We start from the raw sequence: 6,742 nt of genomic DNA, 5'->3' as shown, positions 1-6,742 counted from the left end.
AAAAAATTTTTTTAAACCCAAAATATTAGTAAGAGCCTCAGAGACATATGGGGAGAATCAAAAAGTCTAATGTGCATATTAGTGACTACCAGAAGGAGAGAAAAGAGTGGAACAGAAAAAAAAATATTTGAAAGAATAATGTCTGAAAAGTTCCAAATATGGTGAAAGACACACATTCACAAGATCAAACTTTTCTCAGGGAAAGCCAAACAGGATACATTTTAAAACTATGCTAGGGGCGCCTGGGTGGCGCAGTCGGTTAAGCGTCCGACTTCAGCCAGGTCACGATCTCGCGGTCCGTGAGTTCGAGCCCCGCGTCGGGCTCTGGGCTGATGGCTCAGAGCCTGGAGCCTGTTTCCGATTCTGTGTCTCCCTCTCTCTCTGCCCCTCCCCCGTTCATGCTCTGTCTCTCTCTGTCCCAAAAATAAATAAACGTTCAAAAAAAAAAAAAAAATTTAAAACTATGCTTAGGCACACCAGCGTCAAATGGCTGAAAAATCACAGATTTAGAAAAAGAAAAAAAAAAAAAAAAAAAAGGCTTGAAAGCACCCAGAGGGAAATAACACGAGGAAGCAATAATTCTGCAAATTTATCACAAGCTATGCAAGCCAGAAATCTAGGACATCTTCAAAGTGCTGAAAGATGAGCTCCAAAGCACAAGCAACATAATAAAAAACAAGCACAACCACATCAAACCAAAAAGCTTCCGCATGGCAAAAGAAACCATCCACACAACGAGGGACGCCTCGGGGGCTCATACGGTTAAGCGCCCTAGTCTTGATTTCGGCTCAGGTCATGATCTCGCCGACGTGGAATCGAGTCCCACATAGGGCTCAGTCTGAGGGTGGAGCCTCCTTGGGATTCTCTCCCTCTCTCTCTGCCCCTTCCCTGCTCTCTCTCGCTCTCAAAATAAATAAAGAAAAATAAATAAAATAAAGAAGCAATCAGCAACATGAAAAGACAGCCGACAGACTGCAAAAAGTATTTGCCAATCATACTCTGATAAGGGGTTCATATCCAGAATACATAAAGAACGCATACATCTCAATAGCAAACAAAATAAAACCCAAATAATCCAAGTAAAAAATGAGCAAAGACCCAAATAGACATTTTCCTGAAGAAGATATATGACTGGCCAACAGGTACATGGAAAGACGCTTGATCAAGATCACTAGTTGAAGGGAGATGCAAATCCAAACCACAGTGAAACACCTGTCAGGCGTATCGGAATGGCTATCACCCAAAAGACAAGAAATAACAAATGTTGGCGAGGATGCGGAGAAAAGGGATCCTCACACATTGTTGGTGGGATTGTGAATTGGTGCACCCACTGTGGAAAACACCATGAAGTTTCTTCAAAAAATTACAAATAGAACTACATAATATAGATCTATATATAATGGAATATTATTCAGCCAGAAAAAGGAGAAAATCCTTCCATGTGCAACAAGATGAGTGCGTTAAAAAAAATTTTTTTTTAATGTTATTTATTTTTTAGAGAGAAAGAGATACAGAGCACAAGGTGGGGAGGGACGGAGAGAGAGGGAGACACAGAATCCCAAGCAGGCTCCAGGCTCCCAGCCATCAGCACAGAGCCCGGCGTGGGGCTCCCGCCCATGAACAGCGAGATATTGACCTGAACCAAAGTCAGACACGTCATGAACTGAGCCACCCAGATGCCCCAAGATGGGTGCATTTTGAGGGCATTCTGCTAAGTGAAATAAATCAGAGAGAGTAGAAACTGCACAATCTCACTTGTATATTGAATCTAAATAAACCGAAGTCCAGACTCCTAGAAACGAGATCAGATTTGTGGTTACCAGAGGAGGAGGGTGGGGTGGGGGATTGGATGAGGGTGGTTTAAAGATACAAACCTCCAGTTATAAGACAAATATGTACTGGGGCTGTAATGTATCGATGACTATAGTTACCACTGTATGGTATATTTGAATGTTGTGAAGAGAGTAAATCCTACGAGTGCTCATCACAAGGAAAAAACTTAAAAAAAAAAATCTATGAGATTATGGATGTTGAGCTAACGTACTGTGGTGATCACTTCCCAATATATGTAAGTCAGTTCTTTATGCTTTAAACTTCTAGATGTCGATCGTATCTCAGTAAAACTCGGGGGTGGGGGTGGGGGTGGGGAGAATGGGAGCAAAGAAAAAAAAGGGCTAAAAGAAAAAAATAAACCTCACAGCAGAATCTAATATCCAGTGAAGATACCCTTGAGGAATTAAAATGAAATAGGCAGGGGCGCCTGGGTGGCGCAGTCGGTTGAGCGGCCGACTTCAGCTCAGGTCACGATCTCGCGGTCCGGGAGTTCGAGTCCCGCGTCAGGCTCTGGGCTGACGGCTCAGAGCCTGGAGCCTGCTTCCGATTCTGTGTCTCCCTCTCTCTCTGCCCCTCCCCCGTTCATGCTCTGTCTCTCTGTGTCTCAAAAATAAATAAAACATTAAAAAAAATTTTAAAAAAATGAAATAGGGATTTGCAGATAAAAGAAAACAAAGATCACTCGTCGACAACAGCCTGACTCTTTAACAAATACTGAAGTAAGTTGTTTCGGCTGAAAGGAAGATACCAGAAGGAAACTCACACTTTGGGGGAAGGAATGAGAGCTTGGGAAATGCTAAATCTCCAGGCATAAAAATCAGTTGATCAAGCAATCAATCAATCACTCTCTAAGTAAATACAAGACTCTTGTTTTTCTATTCATTTCTTTGAAATACGACATAACTGTTGACAGCAAAAACAAAAACGAAACAAAACAAACCCCAAATTAACGAAACCATGAAAATAGTGGAATAAATCCAAAGAAAGTAGGAAACAATAACTAAACAGAGAAATTAATTAGAATTCAAACATGTAAAAGTCAACATGGCCAAAAATTCATTGTTTAGAAGTAAAGAGACAACCCTATGGCAAGATGGCTAAACAAAGAATAAATAAACAGTACAAGGCACAAAATGGTAGAACTCCAGAAACAGAAGAAATTAAGCAGATAATAATAATAAATAAAGATGATGGAAATAAGATAGAAATAACTTTATTTGATAACATGTTCTTAGGGAAATATGCCATTTACTAAAACTAAGTCAAGAAGAGGGTCACCTGGCTGGCTAAGTTAATGGAGTGTGCAATGCCTGATCTTGGGATTATGAGTTCGAGTCCTGTGTTGGGTGTAGAGATGACTTAAAATAAAATCTTTATATATACATATATGTACTTAAAAAAAAAATCTAAGTCAAGAAGAAACAGAAAACACGACTAGTCCTATTGATAAGGGGACTTAATGGATATATATCTGTCTTCCCACAAGGAAAACACATCGCAGTTGGCCCTGACTATTTAAGGACAGTGTTGCCAAATAGAGGACAGGTAGTCTTGTATTATTCTGAAAGGTCAGGAAGTGAGGAAATAATCCCAAACACTTTCGAGGCTAGGAAAGCCTTGGACAAAAAAAGTTTCATAGGAGCGCTTGGCTTGTTCAGTCGGAAGAGTGTGCAACTCTTGACCTCAGGGTCGTGAGTTTTAGCCTCACCTTGGGTGTGGAGATTACTAAAAAAGAGAAATAAACTTAGGAAATTTTTAAACAGAAAAAACGTATGTTTCATAAAATTTGATACTTATTCATAGTTAGATCTTATGGCAAACTAGATGTAGAAGGATACATCCTTAACTTGATAAATGTTTATTTAAAGAAAAATAAAACTAGGGGCCCCTGGTTGGCTCCGTCGGTTGAGCATCCGACTTCAGCTCAGGTCATGATCTCACAGCTCGTGGGTTCGAGCCCCACGTCGGGCTCTGGGCTGACGGCTCGGAGCCTGGAGCCTGCTTCCGATTCTGGGTCTCCCTTTCTCTCTGCTTCTTCCCCACTTGCACTCTGTCTTTCTCTCTCTTTCTCTCAAAAATAAATTTAAAAACATTTAAAATATTTTTAATAAAAAATAAAATTATAATGTACCTCATACTCATGGTGAAATAATGAAAGCATTCTTTTTTAAGATCAAGGGCTCACGAAGGTGAGTCATTCTAGTAAACAACTTGTGCAAATTCGTCAGAGTACATAGAGTAACACAGGGAATAAAGGGTTTTTTTTTTTGTTGTTTTCCTTGTTTGTTTTTTTTCTAAGTGAGCTCTACACCCTACAGGGGGCTTGAACTCATGACCCTGAGATCAAAATTTGCATGCTCCACTGACTGAGCCAGCCAAGTGCCCCAGGAATAAAGGTTTTGATAACTGGGAAGGTAGGAACAGAGTCGGCATCATGTGTATATGACATGACTCTTTACGTATGGAGCAAAAGTACTACATATAAATTAAGGGACTATTGAGAGATTATGGAGTTTGCTGGATATAAAATCAATATACAGAAATTATTTCATTTCTGTACATCAAGATGTGAGAAAATGAGGTATGAAAAAAGATACTGTATTATATCTATAAAAATATAAAGAATCAGAAATATAAAAAATATAAGACTAGAGAGAATATAAAGGTGAGAGTCTGACTCTTGATTTCGGCTCAGATCATGATCCCAGGGTTGTAGGACCGAGCTATGCGTGGGGCTCTGTGCTGAGCAAGGAGCCTGCTTGAGATTCTCTCTCTCCTCTGCTCCTCTCCCCTACTTACATGCATGATCTCTCTCCCTCTCAAATAAAAACAATTAATACACATAAACTATGATATATTAACTATATATAAGTACATTAATTACATGAGCTATAGATTTAATGAAACTTTATTTTAAATGTTTATGTATTTTTGAAAGAGAGAGAGACAGAGCACGAGCAGGGGAAGGGCAAGAGAGACAGGGAGACACAGAATCCGAAGCAGGCTCCAGGCTCCGAGCCGTCAGCACAGAGCCTGACGCGGGGCTTGAACCCACGAACCGTGAGATCATTGACCTGAGCCGGAGTCGGACGCTCAACCGACTGAGCCACCCAGACGCCCCCCGTTTACTTTTTTAAACTGAAGCATAGTTGGCAGTGTTCCACTGAAGTCAGGTGCACAGTAGTGAGTGGACGTGTCTATACGTTATGTTGCCTTCTCCACAAGTGTGGCTGCTTCCTGCCCCCGCAGGATACCGGGGGCTAGAATTCCCACGCTGCTTTTCATCCCCCAGGACTTCTTCATTCCAGAACTGGAAGCCTGGATGGGCCTCTCCCCTCCCCTCCACCCACCATCCCCTTCCTCACCCCCTCTGGCCACCATGTTTGTTCTATTTATGGGTCTGATTCTGCCTTTCGTTTATTCATTCGTTTTGTTTTCACACGTATGTTAATGGGGAGGGACCTTTTAGGAAGATTTCTCGTGGAGATTTATGAATTCGCCGAAGCGTTTTCTTCTTAAACATGATTGAGTTTATTAAATAGTATGTGCCATGTGCTGAATGTTGGTCTCCCCCAAATGCCCACGTTGAAAACAAATCCCTAACGTTATTTGGAGGTGGCGCTCTGGGGAGGCGCTTAGGTCATGAGGGTGAAGCCCTCTTGGGAGGGGTGTCTCCTAAAAGACCCCCAAGGGCTCCCTGCCCCTTCTGAGCGTGAGGACGCAGTGAGAAGATGGCCACGTATGAACCCGCAGTGGGTACCAAATCTGTCAGTTGCCTTGATCTTGGATTCCCCAGCCTCCGGAGCTGTTTCGAGAAATCGCTGTTGCTTATAAGCCAGCCTACGGTATGGTTGTAGCGGCCCAGATCCAGACAGTATGCAAACAATCCTATTCTTACATGACTTCTGTGCAACCTCCTTTCTTCCTACGCAACCCGAGGGACGTCCGCACTTACATTCACCAAGTGCTGGCGCTCAGTTTTTGGTGGTGGGATTTGGGAAGATTTGGCATTTCTTTCTACAGTGTTTCGATCTTTTATAAGAAACGTATACCCTTTTTATAAAAATTAGTCACTTCTGGGGCGCTTGGGCGGCTCAGTCGGTTGAGCGTCCGACTTCAGCTCAGGTCATGATCTCACAGTTTGTGGGTTCGAGCCCCGCGACGGGCTCTGTGCTGACGGCTTGGAGCCTGGAGCCTGCTTCGGATTCTGTGTCTCCCCCTCTCTCTCTCAAATATGAATGTTAAAAAAAACTTTAAAAGAAAGAAGTCATTTCTTTCAAAACAACTTAAGATTGGGGTTAAATATACCCAAATGGCATCTACATAATCTTGGTGATGTTAATAGATCTTGGTCATAATACTTCCGATACCGTTCTTTGAAATACTTCAATTTAAAAGTTGAATTTAAAACATTCAAAGTGAAGCGGAAATAACTTGCAGAGGACAGAGGAATGTTGATCTCCAAATGAACAAGAAACTAATGAAAAAAATACGAAGTGGCCAAAAACAATAAATTATTCCCAAATCCTTTAATTTTAGTTTTCAAACGTATTACGGCATCCAGAACCTTCTCGTTGGTTGGAGGCCAAAACAAAAACTGGTCAGTAGTGACTTGAGAAACGTGTAGGAAAAATACCAAAAGAAAACGTGCCTCCTGGTGGCGGCTTGAAGGGCAAGACGTTTTCTGCTTCCGTGGCGCGTACGCTGCCGCCCTTGTCCAAACTCTGGACCGGGAGAGGCAGACGGGTTAAAAAGCTGTCACGTGGAACACGCTTTAAGCTCAGGCAAGGGCCTGACCTGCTCGCCCACCAAGCTGGTAAAAAGCACCGCGGAGCACGTGGCAGTATTTGTTCAGAGAATACGTGCACCCTCGGGGGGGCGTCTCCCCGCCTCTTCCCGGCCTGGGCAG

The sequence above is a fragment of the Leopardus geoffroyi genome, chromosome E1, assembly GCF_018350155.1.
Source record: "Leopardus geoffroyi isolate Oge1 chromosome E1, O.geoffroyi_Oge1_pat1.0, whole genome shotgun sequence".
Lineage (NCBI taxonomy): Eukaryota > Metazoa > Chordata > Mammalia > Carnivora > Felidae > Leopardus > Leopardus geoffroyi.
The sequence above is the reverse complement of the archived record's forward strand: the minus strand, read 5'-3'. Positions refer to the sequence as shown.